Source organism: Dicentrarchus labrax, unplaced genomic scaffold (genome assembly GCF_905237075.1).
Source record: "Dicentrarchus labrax unplaced genomic scaffold, dlabrax2021, whole genome shotgun sequence".
NCBI classification, from domain to species: domain Eukaryota; kingdom Metazoa; phylum Chordata; class Actinopteri; family Moronidae; genus Dicentrarchus; species Dicentrarchus labrax.
Genome location: NW_026136707.1, coordinates 19,234,310 through 19,250,982, shown reverse-complemented (window position 1 = coordinate 19,250,982; position 16,673 = coordinate 19,234,310).

Here is a 16,673-nt window from a genome sequence, read left to right as displayed (position 1 = left end):
CCTTACCTCCTCCTCTCTCCTCTGTCATCTACAGACCTCTCTTTTTCTCAAAGGGGAACTCCCTGTAGGAGTAGAGGGCCGCCGTTTTGGAACAATAGCTCCTGATTAAACTCCCCTCTGTCTGAAAGTGACCTTCAGACTGCTGAATCAGCCAGTAGCTGCCACTATGAGAACCTTAGGACACACAGACACCAGATGTAAATTAAATCTAAACTGAATTTTAACCCTAAACTAAAATCAACTACTAACCTTGAAAACAACTCTTTGAAGAAGAGGAAAAGTAAAAACTACCTGCACTTTGCCAAAATGTCTCTAGATCTCAAAACTAATTTGTTTTGAGACTGAATCACAAGAACATGCGCGCATACACACAAACACACACATTGACATAATTTACAAAACTACACAAAACCACACCACAACTGGTATCAATAAAGAAATAGTTCAAGATACTGGGAAATTTGATTATTTGCTTGTTGAGAATTAGGTGAGAAGATCAATGCCACTCTTTTTAATTAGTTAACTTTGCTTAGCATAAACACAGGGAAGGGGACACAGGTCTGTACAAATAAACACAATGTAAAAACTAAATATTTTACACTTTAACGTCATTTTCACACTTTGAGTTTTGTACAGAATAAACAAGCAAGATGTAGCATGCTAATTAGTGAACAATAGGTGCTGTTAGGTGGATTTTCTTATCTTCAGACAGAGCCAGGCTGACCTGTCTTTATACGAAGCTATGCAGCTGCTGGATGTAGCTTCATTTTTACCATTAAAACATGAAAGTGGAATCTATCTTTTCATTTAACTCTCTGCAAGGAAGTGAATAGGTATATTTCTTTAATCAGTCCTTAAATTACTAGAAGAAGAAGACAACACATTCACAACACACAACCCTCTCAGACCTTTAGGGAGGATCCCTGCAGCCAGAGAGAGATACCTTTATCATGATGTCCTTATCAGATCTGATGAAAAGATGCTTCACACATCTGTTAGCCACTGATGGATAGCACGTGATTTGACACCTATTGACTTGTGACACTAGCAAACACAGTGTGTGTGGGGCACCTGATGGAATGTGTAAGAGTGTGTGTCGCAGGAAGGCTGTATATGAAAGCTGTGTTGGTGTTTTAGGAGGAAGGGTGTGTGAAGGCAAGAGAGAGAAAATTCGTAGTGCACAGCTGGTATTCATGAGAGTCCAAGCTTCTCACACACACACACACACACACACACACACACACACACACACACACACACACACACACGTGAGTGACTGAACATATGTGGCACAGGTGCAGTGCACCTGTCCGTAGCCAGGGGAATTCAGACACCTGCAAGTCCTCCACCCACCCCTTCTCGCCTTGCCTCCCCCGCCCTCAGGTCACCTCGCTGCCCTCATCCACCCTGGGAAGCCCTCCGCAGCCCATCAGTTGTTGATCAAGGTAAGGTGAGAGCTGTTATCTCAATGTCTGGGAGGAGAAGCACAGCAGAGGAAGAGCCATTATAGTGCAACAAATCACAGCAGGAGTCCCATCTCACACAGCTGTGTGAAACTCAAACCATGCTCAGAATAAAGTAGAAGAGGAAGATGAGATATTAAGAGGGAGCATTCAAGACAGGAGAGTAGAATATCTCGAGATTATAGGTTTTCCTATTATTTTACAATCACAGAAACCTCAGTGCATTGTTTTCCACTATTGTTGAATTCAGTGCCACTAGATGACAGCCTTGAGCAGAGAAAGTATCCCCACACAGTTCCTGTGTGAGCTGTGTGTACTGTACTCCAGCCTACAGACTGTTTGCCACACAATCAATGCTGTGCAGCTTGTAAACAAACAGTTCAGGGGCTAAGCTTTTGAAGTGATAGAGCTGTGGTTGAGAAAGTGCAGAGCCGCTCCGAACACACAACATCCTCTTTAAAGATACTCGCCTGGAAGTGGTGAGGGTTGTTGGCCCAGGAAGGAGAAGGGGTGACTGAACGGCTTGTCACACAACTTCCTCATCCACCTATCCGAGAGCCCATTCACAATGACTTTCACTGTTATATCATCATGCGCGGCTGTATCGCAGAGTAAAGCTTGAGGACACTAAGCTACAACCACTCTTTACTTTAAATAAACCCCCAGATATCCCACTTTGTGGTTTGTGGAGCTCCTTGTTTTCCTGTTATTTTTCTAGCATGTGACCCTCAAGTCTTCCAGAGTATTTCGCACATGCATTGTTGATTTTGTAAAATTACATGTTTGTCTGTGTCTGGATGTATTTATGGGACCATCACACTTAATACGACCATATAAAGAGGAAGAAAAAAAACGTGTTTGTAGCAGAGAGCAGCGGGGAGCAAAGAGCCAAAGACAAACAGTCAATGGGTGTATTTGGATGTGTGCATATGTGCCTTATTTTGTGTTTATAGTGTTTGTGTCTATGTGTGGGTTCTTGCGGTTGTCAGTGCTGTTCTTCATTAATGAGAAGAAACCGCTGGATGGCTCCCTCACGCCCATTTTTAATGACTCTAAACTGCCAAGTGGGTACACACACATTCACCCACCCACCCACACACGCACACACACAAACACACACACACACACACACACACACACACACACACACACACGCACAGCCAAGATGGCAAACATGGTGGTTGTGACACATTTCCTCTTCTACTCTTGCAAGGATCATAAAGCACTAATGTCTCTAACTGGGCTCAATATGAGACACCAGTGAGGATGTAGCCATTATGAGAGAATTTTTCATACATACATTTTCCGTAGTTTCCTGTTCAGGGATACTTGGAGCCTACTACTCCTGATTTACTGGTCTGTCATAGAGCAAATACAGACACACCCCCACACACCGATATTCACACTAATGAGAAAATTTGAGTCTCCAGTTTCACCAGACTTGCATGTATTTGCAAAGTGGGAGGAAACTGGAGCTGCCAAAGGAAATATCTGAACACGGAAAAAATCTACCACAAAAAGGAAATATTAATTATCCTGTGTACTTTATATTATATACCTAGTTTGCAACAGTTTTAAAATGACTCTCATGCACTTTCTCCCTGCTGTATTATACGACTATATCATCCAAAGTCTGATGTGCAAAATTACCAGTACTTCTTTTTAGTCCCCTCTTTATCTCTTCCACCTCCAGCCCACTTTGCATGGTCCCTGCATCCCCCACACGTTCCCTCTCCCTGAGAAATTACATCTTTCAGGACGAAGTGCTCTGCCTCTTAGCAGTGAAGAGTGCTTGTCTGTGCTGGGTTTGAATTTCAGCGATGCACCTCAGTGCCTCTTGAGAGGGTCTGACTGAGGTGTAGGGGTACTGTGTGTGCGTGTACTACAGGCAGTTGTGTGCTGCATAGATATGTACTTTGCCGATCACACCGTCTGCTCTCATGGCTGTTTAGCTGAGTGGAATGTGTTATCCATGGGGGTGTACGTTAGTCAGGGCCAGGATACACGCATGATGCTCAAATGTTTTCTCCTCTGGGACCCACGGAGACTATCACACCCCTATCACTGCTGGGTGAATTTGCGAGGTGCCTCCTGGCTACCAACACACTCACACCTGTCCTTGCTCAGGTGGAAACCGGCTGAGGACCGGCTGAGCCCAGCTCACCTGCATGCCTGTGCTGTGTTTCAATATATCTCTACCTGTATTGTGTCTATTTTGCTTTGTCTTTGTCTAACCACACTTTCTCTGTCACTCTGAGGTTTCCTTTTTCTCACACATTGTTCTCTGTGAGTCTTGAGCCTTATTAGCCTCATTGAACTGTCTAGTGATATCTGAAATCTTATACAAAATGCAAGTTCTGACATTAAAGGAGCATTTTGTGCTTACTTGCTGTCTTCTGGAGAGTTAGATGAGAAGAGAAATTATATATCTCCTTTGAATGAAGCTTCTGGCAGGAGATGGTGCGCTTAGCTTAGCGTTCAGACTGCAAACCAATTAACAATATTGTCTTATTTGTTTTTTTTAAGCGGTACCAAAAAACAAGATTTAACTTCCTGGAGTCACTGGCTGCCGGGCAACCTCACAGTTGTTTTTACACTTAAGTTCTGGTACGAATTAAAGAAACATCATGAGCTTGCTTGATTCATATGGTTCGCAGGCTACAAATGAGACAGAACGTGTTTATTAGAGAGCTTTAGAGCTGCTGGTCTAAGTTGAATTTTTTTGGCCTTTGAAAAGCTGTTTGAAGATTAGCTTAGTAGTTCGCCCAGACTTCATGCTAAGTTAAGCTAACCAGTCTATGCATTCCGAGACAAGGTAGTTACATCAGGTAACACATACATAATAAAATGGAAAATATTCTCAGTCAATCATGCTCTCTAAATACATAAAAAAAACATTACATTATATAAAACATGATTTCAGTATCAGATTTGGACAACCTAATCATATTTTTTCCATTCAGATTTTAAGATCTGATCATCAGCTCATATAAAAGTGCTTGCATGAAGCACTTTTCTAACTTCATTTTCCTCTCCGCTCTGCTGTGTGGCCAAAAATGACCTTGCCAGTATCTGACAGTGTGGAACTCAAACCAAATAAACCCTGTAGATTTGAGTTAGTGCTTGTTCTTGTTGTTACAGCTTTTTGGCTTGGCGCAGGCCAGGACCAACACTGAATTTCATCCATGTAGCATTCAGAGCTGCCCAGAGCTGTAACAACTATGTTTTATGTTGCAAGGAAAGGAAAGAAAAGTACAGTATAATTCTGGTACAATGTCTGTAAGTTGTCTTTACGAACATACAAGATATAATAAAGGGCGTCTTAAGCTTCAATTGTCAATAAGGTTTTTTGTGAAAATGTGTTGGTAGGCATTTTAAATGGCATAAAAAAAGCATAAAATTAGTGTTGTGGGCAGACTAAAACAAAACAAAACAAAACAAAACAACATTCTCAAATAAACCTCAAGAAATGATCTTTATTTTTTGTTCTTCTCTTTTTCTTACTGTTTTTACATGTTGCTATGCTACCTCTCCTTGCTGTAACGACATAAACAATTTGCAGACCACAAAAAACCCTGCTGGTGGCTCAGTGCTTGCTTGTTGGGCTGCCAGGTTACTGGGATAGCCAGTAAAATGCATATGTTTTTTGGTTGAAACGGGGAATAACAGAAAACCTTATGCGCACCACTTAACTCACTCTTTCACCTGGAAACCAAAAAAATGAGCTTTGATGTAAATGTAAGTGGCATGTTACAATCTATAGTGTGAAATATGAGGCTGGTGGGAAGTTGGTTTCATTTGTTTACTTTGTGTGTTTGGATATTGCATGATGAAAAGTTTGTTGCTGTTGTTTTTTATTTCATTCTTGCATAGCTTTTGTTGAACATTTTGAGGTTTTATGAATGTAAATAAATAAAATGTGTTCGTGTAAGCTTCTGCGTGTGCATGCAGGAGCATGTTAGTGCGTGTAGGTGTCCGCACACACGACTGTGTTTGTACGCTTGTGCGTGTGTGTGAGTGATTTTGTATCTGTACAATTTGTATCTCGGGGGTTTTCCAGAACATCTCACTCTTTGCTTGCAAATTTTCCTTCCAGCTGCCCCCATTGAAATACTCATCTTGTTCTCTTCCCCCTCTGATGCTTTTTACCTCCCACCTGCCAGACCCAAGCAATGATTCAGCATCTGCCATAAAACAGCAACCAGCCCCGGCAGTCTAAAAACCACCACTCTGTTTTATTATGATTTGATTTGAATCAAGGTGTAACATGGTCATTCTTTGTGGCTCAGGGGTTTTCCACATGTAAAGCAAAAATGTTTCAGATTCATAAAAAAATATTTTTACACAATGGCTCATGCATAACCTGACTTCCCAGATGGTTTGTTACACAGACCCAGTCGTCGTTGGAAACTGATTGGACCATCTGTCTATCACCGTCGATCCCGAGCAAACTTCAGCCAATCAGATCAACAAATAATGTAATGTAGTCAAACTCTTACCAAGGCTGTGCAGTTGGGAAAAGAGCGAAAACATATTTTCCATCGAAAAGCCTTCAGTACTGTTCTCTGCTTTTCTTTCTATGTAGAAATACTCTTCTCACTTTGTCACGCCAACTGCCAGTACTTCCTCAAAGGACGCTGATTGGTCCGGTACACACTTATAGATTGAAGCCTGGGAAGATGGATTCTCGCATGATTTTGTGTGAACCCAGCTGTCTTGCAAGGTTAGATCACGTATGGAATGCATCATTATTCCCTTTAAAAAGAACATCCGTTTTTTTCTCTTCTGTACGTTGTTCATTTTGTGCAAACTCTGTTTGACCGAATTAGTTTAGAGTATACAGTTCTAAATAATGTGTCTGATTTAAACAGACATTTATTTTGAAATTATTCTGTAAGAAGGCTTCAGCGATCTCTACACTTTAAAGTTGGTGATGGTTCCTCTGAGAACTGAGCCAGATGGTTCTTGATTCCAGCACCACAGCAGGATGTTTATAGAGACATTGTGAAGGTCCAAAGACGGGGGAAGGGTGTTCAGATGAAAGCACGTCATTGTGATGGGTTCTTGGAACAATCATTTGATAAAATCTATATTTTTTGCTGTTTGCTTATGTTTCTTTTGTGTGTGTGTGTGTGTGTGTGTGTGTGTGTGTGTGTGTGTGTGTGTGTGTCTGAGTGCAGCCTGAAGTAACTAACAAATGAAGTTCCTGTAATGAGGAATTACTGATTCACGCATTTTGGGACTGTAGTAAAATTTGAGTTGATATAGAACAAATTTAATTTTAATCCATCAATTTGTATGTCTCAGGATGTGTTACAGGATAGAGTGAGGTATCTCCGGAGGCGGGTTACTTTTTTTTCATGGATTGTATTAAAGGAACACCTAACCTCCTCCAATTATTTGAAAATGGAAAACACAATAGCCATCAAGCATTGAATGTGGCCTGGTTTTAGTTTTTTCTCTTTTTTTCTGTACTTAGTTTATTGTCTTGTGTTTAATTATTTATTTATTTGTTAAAGCTAGGCAGGTGGACAATAATGACACCTACGAAAAAAAAGTTACATATTCTGTATTTTAATGTTTAACATATTTCTTTGAAGGTGATCAGATATGAAGATGCTGAGGTTGAGCTCATTTGTGTGATGTGTGGAGTTGCTTTGTTCTGTCTTCCTGTCTTGTTTTGCTTTGTCGTTAAGATTGTGGGTCTTTGTTTTGTTGATGTGGGAAGTGTATATTGTATATTTTGAGAAATCTAAATAAGTTCCTCCATTAAATCTAGAAATTGGACCACCACTGAGCTCTCCATTTTCTCCTATAGCACTGCACCACAAGCATCCATTAGTGAAAACAACAATGGGAGGTGAATGGCTTTCCTCAGTCGAAATGTGGACCATTCTGGCAACACAGTTGAACATAGTCATTAAGTGAGCAAATAACAAACTTAACTTTTTACTAAGTAACCTCTTGATGAGCCTGCAGAGACGAAGAGAAGTGTTTCAGAAAGCCAGTAACTAGTCAGGTGATGGTTTAGTTGCTTAAAAACACACAAATTTAAGTTACCATCTGTGCTGCCAGTTAGAAATCGACACATTCCTTGGCAAATGATAAAGAGATTGTTAAAGGAGTATGGAAGGAGTCATGTCCTGATTTAAGGAGTTTTATCTCACCCTTTATTAGACACTTAGCACCTCATCAGAACTTTCCAGACAGAGTTGTTGTAAAAAAAAAAAAAAAAAAAGGTGACTGGAGGCTTGCCAACCTGCAGCCATAGTGAGCATGACTGGCAGGTGTTGGTGGGTGTTTCCACTGGTGGCATTTCCCGGTATAGTCTACACCATACTGGGAACCGGCTGCATCTGATTTAAAAGTGGTTATGCCATGATCTGAGCGGTCAGCACAAAGGCTTTCTGAAAGGTTGGTTCTTTCATGAGGCATAAGAGATTTTAATGATGATGGCAGCCATGCTCTTTTTTTGTCTTTCAAGTTATCAGGATATTTGAAGTTGAACTCTTAGAAACAAAATTAATCAGTCCAGGTCTACAACCCACTGCTCCACACATTTAGACCAACACATGAGAAGCACACAGTTGCATTAACGGGAGGGAGTTGGGTGAGAAATTCCTCTCTGACTCATGAACATTGAAGTAATTTTTCTTGAAATCTGCTCTCATTCAGTCAAATAAACTGACCAATTTACCTTTGGATGACTAATTGAAACAGTCTTGAGGGAACCTTTATTTTTAAGGGAGAAAAACAGAACTTCATCCCTCTTCCATCTCACCAGCCATACCTCTCATCCCTCCCTCCATTCCTCATCAAAGGTACATGTGCCCACAGTGTAACACTGTGTTTGCCTCCAACAGTCATTTATCATCATATACTTATTTCCAAAAAAGAACCATTTGTGTAATGAAAGCTCAGCGGGGAAAAACCTGGAAAAATGAGGAAAAAAACTTTTAACCTGTAATAAAAAACAGACATGCCATGTAGGAGGCAAGGAGGTGACCTCTCATTTGCTGCCAGCACTCCCCAAGGTGGGGTGGTGGTGGTGGGGGCGGACGTCACATTATAAGGAATGAATTAAGGCTTGGATGCAAAGAGGGGTCTTTAGATGCTCTTCGCTTTTATGAGGCTGCAAGCAGAACCAAACGCACCGTTGTTGGGTTGGCTCTTAATAGCTGAATGCTCTTGCACAACAGCATCACCACTGACTGCCATGTTCCCAGAACTGAGGTACATTTTTCCACTGTTAAGATGTCACCAAACAAATGTTGAGAATGTATGCCCAGCAGAAGGCAGATGTCTCTGGAAAGAACGTTAAGAGCAGGCAAAAAGGGTTAGTGAACATCTGCAAAGAAACTGTGTTTGTACTGAGATTGTAGTGATGATGGACATTAAACTTATTTCAGTTTTGGACATCAAGGTTTTTTAAACCTTTTTTTTATTACAAACACAAGCAAACTGACACTATTATTTTATTGCAATAGTTAGCATACAGTAGCTACTTAAGCAATAGTTTAATATGCTTTTTAAAGGTGAAAGAGGCACAAAGTGCAGAACACTAACATGCTTTCATAATTATAATAATACCATACAGTGGTAGTAGGGAACAAAACATACTTTTCTTTTTGTACTTTTTTTGTTTATTGTGGAAACTCAATAGATATACTTAGGAAATAAAACAACAGCCACGCTAGTGACTTTGTGAGCGTGTATTTAAGGACATAGGTCCTTTAGGACATATTGGGTGACTTAGCATGCTCGCTAGCTGGTGCATAATAAAGGCAGATGAAACCTTTTTTTTCTAACTTATGCTGAGCTTAACCATAACCTATAACAATCCTTAGTTTTATTGCATTGTTGTGCATTTTAGCACTATCACAAACAACAACAACAAATCCCTCAGCCAGGTCCAGGTGTGAACGCACCCCTCACACTTCATCAGTGAATAAACACATTTAATGTATCTTTTCCAATGTCAGCTGAGTGCTGAATGGCACATTGGACAGCTCTACCCTCTTTTTGCCACAATCACACCAGAAGATTATCCTTCTCTGCTACTTTTTCACAAAACTCTTGTAACAGGGCCATTTTCCGGGCCAACAGGCTGCAGGACGAAAGCTCAATGAGCATAGTCAAAGCTAATGGACACTGTTTCTCAAATGTTCTCAACCTTTTTGCGTGAGGATAGAACTATATCATCATCACTATCTTGTTGCTGCTATTTACATATTTCCAGATGCAGAGAATTGCAGAATTATTTCATGGGTGTATACATAACTATAAATAACTGTATATATTGTTATATATTATTTTATGTTATTCTCATATAAATTTAATTGTCTGTACAAACGTTTATGGCAATCCAATCGTGTAGTTGCTGCTACTTTTATAATCACATTACTATCTTCAAGAAGATTGCTGATTAAATGCAGACATGCATATAATCCTTGTTAATAATGCTTACATCTCGCAAGGTGGAAGTTAAAGTTAAAGTTAAAAATTGAGGAGTGCTGGTCAGGGATTGAAGTAGACGTGTGGAAGAGCAGATCATTCTCATAAAAGTGACTTACACATGGTTGGGTCAATGCAAACAGATGTGCGGAAATGTCTTTGTCCCATGGACTTTTAACTCTATTACCTTGGATAATCCTGAACAGGTGAGCACTGGGTTCTCCTGTGTTGCAAAGTTTGAGCAGCAACCACAGGGGATCACAAACCCCCATGACAGACCACAGTATATGTTTCAAAATGTATACGATGAAAACGTTTGATAAACCCTGTTCAATCTAATGTTAATCTAATGCAAACAGCTACACTGAATGCCATTATTGTGTGTCCTGATTTTCACCTGTAACCATCCACCCTGGCTACTAGACAAAGTTGGCTTTGTGAAACACTTTCAGTAATTGCCATAAAATACCCTCTAAACTCCACATTGTGCGTATTATTAACAGCAATAGCTTTGAAGCCATGAGGTTATGGACTTCTGTGCTGTATTTCATCTTGACACCCTATTTATCAGGGAATCAGATCCAGCACATGTGTCCACAATGAAAGCTCTGTGATCTAACGTACAGTTCACTGATGGTAATGGTTGGTAATTGATCATTCCCGTTATTTATCGAGCATAACAAATTTACAGTTAGCAAATTCAGCCATATCTTGTTTTTTTTGCCTACCTCTCCAGAGGGCACTGACCCATGAATGTGCACAAGGAGGGGTAATGCTTATTAGACTGAAACACACATACACACACGCATAATGTACACTGCATAATCAGTATGTAACAACATGAACTCAGACAAGGCTTTTGGATCACTGGTGAACGTAAAAAAAAGAAGAAGAAAACATTAATTTGGAAAGAACTGTTTATAAGTAATCTGTTGAGCTGATCCGAGAGGCAACAGACCATCTCTGGAAGAGTGTAAGAGCTTTTGTTACAGTGGTTTATGGAGTCTATCATAAAACATAAGCCTGTATATAGTAGATATATGCACAGGCTTCACTTTGTTTACAATCCATCCATAACTTCTAAACTTTCCTTGTTTAATTTTATGTTCCAACTTGCAGATGATAGTAACTTTATTCTCTACTTACAACCGCTTTGTCTGGTCAGTCTCTGTCTCATCTATTTCTTGTTTTTTTCCGCCCTCTTCTTCTTTTCCTTTCACCACAAGATTGGCTACTGCTGTCACTAAGGATAACCAGGGAGTTACTGTAAGAGAAAGTTATGAGACCGAGAAGAGTGCTACTGTGAAACAGACTCAAGGCTGGTTATGATTCCCTTCAAGCAGCAGGTCCTGGACCATTTCAGTAGCTGTCCCTAAAGGTTGAGTGTACAGTACAGTATGTGTCGCAGTGAAGTAAGCTGATACCAGTGTAGCCCTCAGCTGGAGCAGCACTTTAGTTTTAGTCATATTCAGTGTGATAGCTGTGCCAAGACACCAACATTGGCATCAGTTACATTACATATTTGTGTTAAGAAATGCACACACAAACACACCATATCATGGCTTTTATGTGTAGCGGAACTCATTAGGGAAAAACAATCAGAGATGACATCACTTCTTGGGCTTAGAAGAAGGACTTGGTGAAGGTGTCTGTGAAAACAAACAAGCTTCCTCTGCATTGGATTATTTTTTTCTTCTCCTTTTTTACGCCGTTAATGCAATGGCATCATGAGGCAAAAACTGCTATAGTATCGAGGTATGAAAAAAAATAGAGAGCTCTTTTACATCTGAACAACAACTGAGTAACCACATATGACAACGATCAGTGCCGATATGGATTTCTTTAGCCTCTAATGTGACATCTGAAATATCTAGAAGGGAGAGAGGCTACATGCTTGATACATTTGCTTTGAGAATTATAGAAGTACAATTATTGGGTTGACTTATGAAACATATGGCAGAAATTTTTTTCAATGGATATGTAATTCTCTCATTAGATGTATCATATATTACATACAGTATTAGTATGTTATTATTTTCTCAAGATACAGCGCCTGTCATATCAAGATGATATACTTGGATAGCACTCTTGAAAGCTAACAAAAAATAGTCCCTCAAGTCCTCAAAAGGGAGTAATATGTTTTCATAATAAATGGTTCCCTCTTTATATTTTAATAGACATTTTCTTCAACAGGGATGAACCTATGCCTGGATATGGTTCATGTCATTCTAAATGCATATTTGAGATCTGACGATGCCACAGATATTGTCTCAGAAACTAAAGCAGACGTTGGATTAAATGATCTGACTTAAAATGTGCCAAACTCTGTCATGACCAACTCCGCTCTTCGACCAAATGGAAAACATTACCTCAGTTACTTAAAGTGTTTCACAACATAGCAAGCAGTAATAGTTATAAAAAAAAAAGAAAGACAAACCACAAAGAGCACATCAGGCTCGCAACGATCTCCACAGGTGCTCACGTGTGGGAGAGACAGAAAAAAAAATGAAAATTGGGAAGTCCATGCCTGTGGTTTCTAAGAGTGAGGAGATACATTCTGAGTTTATCATTGTGATTTATATGTAACGTTTCTTTAGTAAAAAATATTTGCATGTTTCAAGTTGGATTGTTGCTTCACCTCAGTCTTACAGATGAGGAAGAAAACAGGCTTTCTATAGACCATACCTACAGGGCCAAACAAGTGTAATCAAATAAATAGATCACAGGTGTGTCCTCACTTGTGTAAAGACACAGAATACCTGATGAATAGGAAAAGGATATTCACTTAACCTTATTAAAGTTTGCCCTAAACTATACATACTTTATTTTGGAGACTCTTTTTTAAAATTCACCGTTAAAACCCTTTTGAGTGCACCTTTGCAAGTATAGATTATTTGATCTAGACGTAGATGTTTTTTTTCATGTTTTGTTTTTTCATCTGACACAAAGAAGGCGCTAAAAGGAGAGATTTAAAGAAAACAAATATGGAATTTCACAAACTTGATGATTAAAATCTTTTAAACTGTAATGTGCTGATCTATTGTGGCTAAAATAGATTTTTTTTATTTACTCGTATATTCATGATTTATTTTTTATATGATAGTGCATAGAGGGTAGGGGTTACTGACACTGGGTCTGTATTTGTGTTGGCCATTTGCTGCAAATGAAGACTGATGATTATACATTGTACATGTCTAGATTTTTGGTGAGAATACAGTGTACAAAGGTATTTAAACATCCAGTGAGCGTCATTAATGATATGTTCTGAGAGTCCTTAAATAATCAATATAAATAATTTTAGGTGAACTCCCCCATTAGTATAAAAAATAAACAACACATGGGACACGTACTTCACATGCACTGATGGTTACTTTTACAGATGAATTTGAAGGGGAGTTAGAGGTTGGAGCACAATTTGGAAACTTGGGACCAAGAAAAATGATCTTAGTAAATTCAGTTTTAGTGTGGATGTCCACATCAGGGCTACAGAGGGTTCATTGGGTTCAACCTTATGATACAATGTGAGAAAACCTAAAATGGAACAAATCATAATGTTAGCACTGAGTTACTTTTGGTAAAGTGGGCCGAGGTATGGTTTGTTTTCATTTGCACACTCTGAGGTATCGCAAGCACATAAACACATCTGACCTGTATCACTCAATCTCTCTGACATATTGATCTTTAAAAAGCACAGAGGCTCGCTGCCTTTTAAAGCCATGTAAGCATTGTTATGATTCACTGTCTTCATCCATAGGCCAGACAGAACCGCATGAAAAAAATCACATTTAGAAAAGGTCTTCTACTTGGCTCATTTTTATATTGAAGTCAGCACCATTCTTCTGGTTTGTAACTTTTATCTCTTTGTGTGAACACAAGCTGCTGAAGTTTAACATTTTTGCTCTTCAACAGATGCAAAATGCATTTTCTTTGCTATACATTGAAGAGTTAGGCATGCATACATTTGTGCTTGTGAGAGCTTTGGTATGTCTATTTGTGTGTGTGTGTGTGTGTGTGTGTGTGTGTGTGTGTGTGTGTGTGTGTGTGTGTGTGTGTGTGTGTGTTAAGCATGCATTGGCTGCTGCTATGAAGCACCTGGCATACCCTCACTGTCTTGCTAACAGGGCCTGACAGGTCTGCTTCATGCAGGTCCAGAAGAGGAAAACACTTTAAGATGGTTCTTAAATTATGATGAGTTGGCAGGTCATTACTAGTATCTCCATGGGATCCTTACATCAGCCAGATGAGCTATGAGTAAATGCAGAACTTAAGCATTTTGGGCATCGCAATCGCAATATCCAAAAGTCCACATTCATGTTATGACCAATGAGGACATGTTTGCACTAGTGTGTATGGAAGATTATAACATTACGATGCACCATGAGTGACAGAGTGGCTCACTATATGGGTAAGATTTGAACGATATAGAGAGACCAATTTGTTGAAAGTAGTGCTGGGGACAAAAAGGGGATGAGTTTCATAATTTCTGCTTATACCACCACACGCACACATCTGGCAATATTATTCTTGTGTGTGCTTGCTTGCATGCATGCATCCCTCTACCCATACAGGTAAGGCTACATGTTGGTGTGTTCCTGACTGTGTGTGTGTGTATGTATGTGTGTAATGTGTGTGCGCTCATACGTTCTTGCATTTTTTATGATTTTGTGTGTGTGCATGTATTTTGTATTCTCTAAGCCTCTGTCTTTGATGTACCCTCCCTGAGTTGAAAGGGTAACATGAGAACTCAGGAGCCACAATGCTGCTCTCACCTGTGTCCTTTGATGATAGGACAGAGGCTAAGTAGACCAAACCATGGATGTCTCTGTCATGAAACACACACACTCACGCACACACACGCACAGATATTCTCCATGACCTTTTATTGTGGTGAGTGCACAACTCAAACCAGTCCAGCTGCCTTTGTTGGCCGTCGCTCTGATGCGCTCCTGTTACGTTGGTGGATGGATGGGTGTCATACAGAGGTGAAGGCCGTGCTCTCCTCTCTCTATCACTCAGCCCTCGCTGTAGGAGCCACTGGAAACTCTGGACAACAATATTACTTCCAGACCACAGCTCCTTCTCCATACATCACTCTGCATTACTGTACTGTACTGTACTTTCTGTTTATTTACACTGTGTCTCTTTTTCACCTCCTGCTCCCTTTCTCTCCAAGCTTTGCTTGAGAAATAATTGTTACAGCCTGGTGTCAGACATATTAGCCACAGTTTCACTGAAAACACAGTTCTATGCATTCATATCAAAACTCTTGACTTTAATTTCAACTACCAGGACAATGATTCCTGATTTTAGGATTTGCTTGAGCGTCAGTCTTTTTACTACAATTTTGACAAGCTCAAACAGCTGTTGGATGCATTAAGTTAACAGAGGGGCCCTAGTCAGTATACTAGTGAACAAACCTATAACCAAACATATTCACTCTCACAATTTCTGTATTTGGACAAGTTAATTGGACAAGATTGACACACGGTCATATGCGGCTGCTTTGCCCACAGGAGGGAGCAAAAGGGCCATTTTTCATTATTAACACCTAGTCCCCTGTCCATCTATAACCCATTTACAGTTAGGTGTGTCACTACTGTATACAGTCACACCTGCAAAGTTATGTTTCTTTTGAAATTCGAGTCTGATTTTTCACAGTTATTGCTGAACACTTGTCACCGCAGCAGGTGCGATTCAAAAGTTTCAAACATTTTCTATCACTGGCCATGTCCAAGCATCATTAGAGGTTTATCTAACCGGCTGTACTGAGAGTAAAGTCTTTATCTAAATCCTTATACATGTAATCTATTCATGTTAACCTTGCTTATTTCACAGTTGGTGCATACAGGGGTTAACAATAGCTTATAGTCCCATTTTTTTGACCAGTCTGCAGCCACAGAGGTATAATGGTTGGACAGAGAGTGATGAGTTGACAGCAGGATGAGGAGATCCCCTGTGGACAGGTGAACCAGATACTGGCTCAGGTCAGTACAAGGTCAAAGCAGAGCGAGTGAAGGGATCTGTGTGTGTCTATGCATGTGTGTATGTGGAGGATAGTGCTTCCATGAGGTAACAACTCTTCCTCCCTCTGTCCTGCACTCTATCACAGACACACACACACACACACACACACTGCTGAACCCTCCCTCCACACATAAACCCACCGTTTAGCCAGGCAGAAGCAACCCATTGTCAAACCAAAGAGGCGCTGAAGGGTCCTGTCCTCCGGTCACTTCATCCCTCCCGTCAGCCCTCCACCCCTCAGAGGGGGTGACAATGACCTCTGTCTGAAACAGAATAGGTGCTGCACCTGTGGAGAGAGGAGGTCCCGTGCAAGCTGGTTTGATTCACTTCTCCTCTTTTACCCTCATTATCAATGTCATACAGCACCAGCACTCAAACATCTCAAAAGTTCAGAATAGATCACAGACCTCCCTATGTTGGGTCTTGTGCATAAGAGGAGCACTTTTCTATTCTTTTCAGATGATCTTTGGTCCCATTCTGAGTGTACTCAGTTGTTGAAAAGGATCAAGTTTGTATTGAATGAAAGGTTAATAATCCCTGTGGGAAAAATAGGCATTGCCACAGAATGGCAGTGATACATTAAATAAAATAGGGTATTTTTTTGACAAAGGCAATGTAGAGATTGATGAGTAAAGGAGGAATGAAACCTTGACAGTTTGCCTTCCTGGGTTTAAAAAATATATATATTTTGTATTCCTTGGGCTACACTGACAATTGCAGACAACTTTAAGT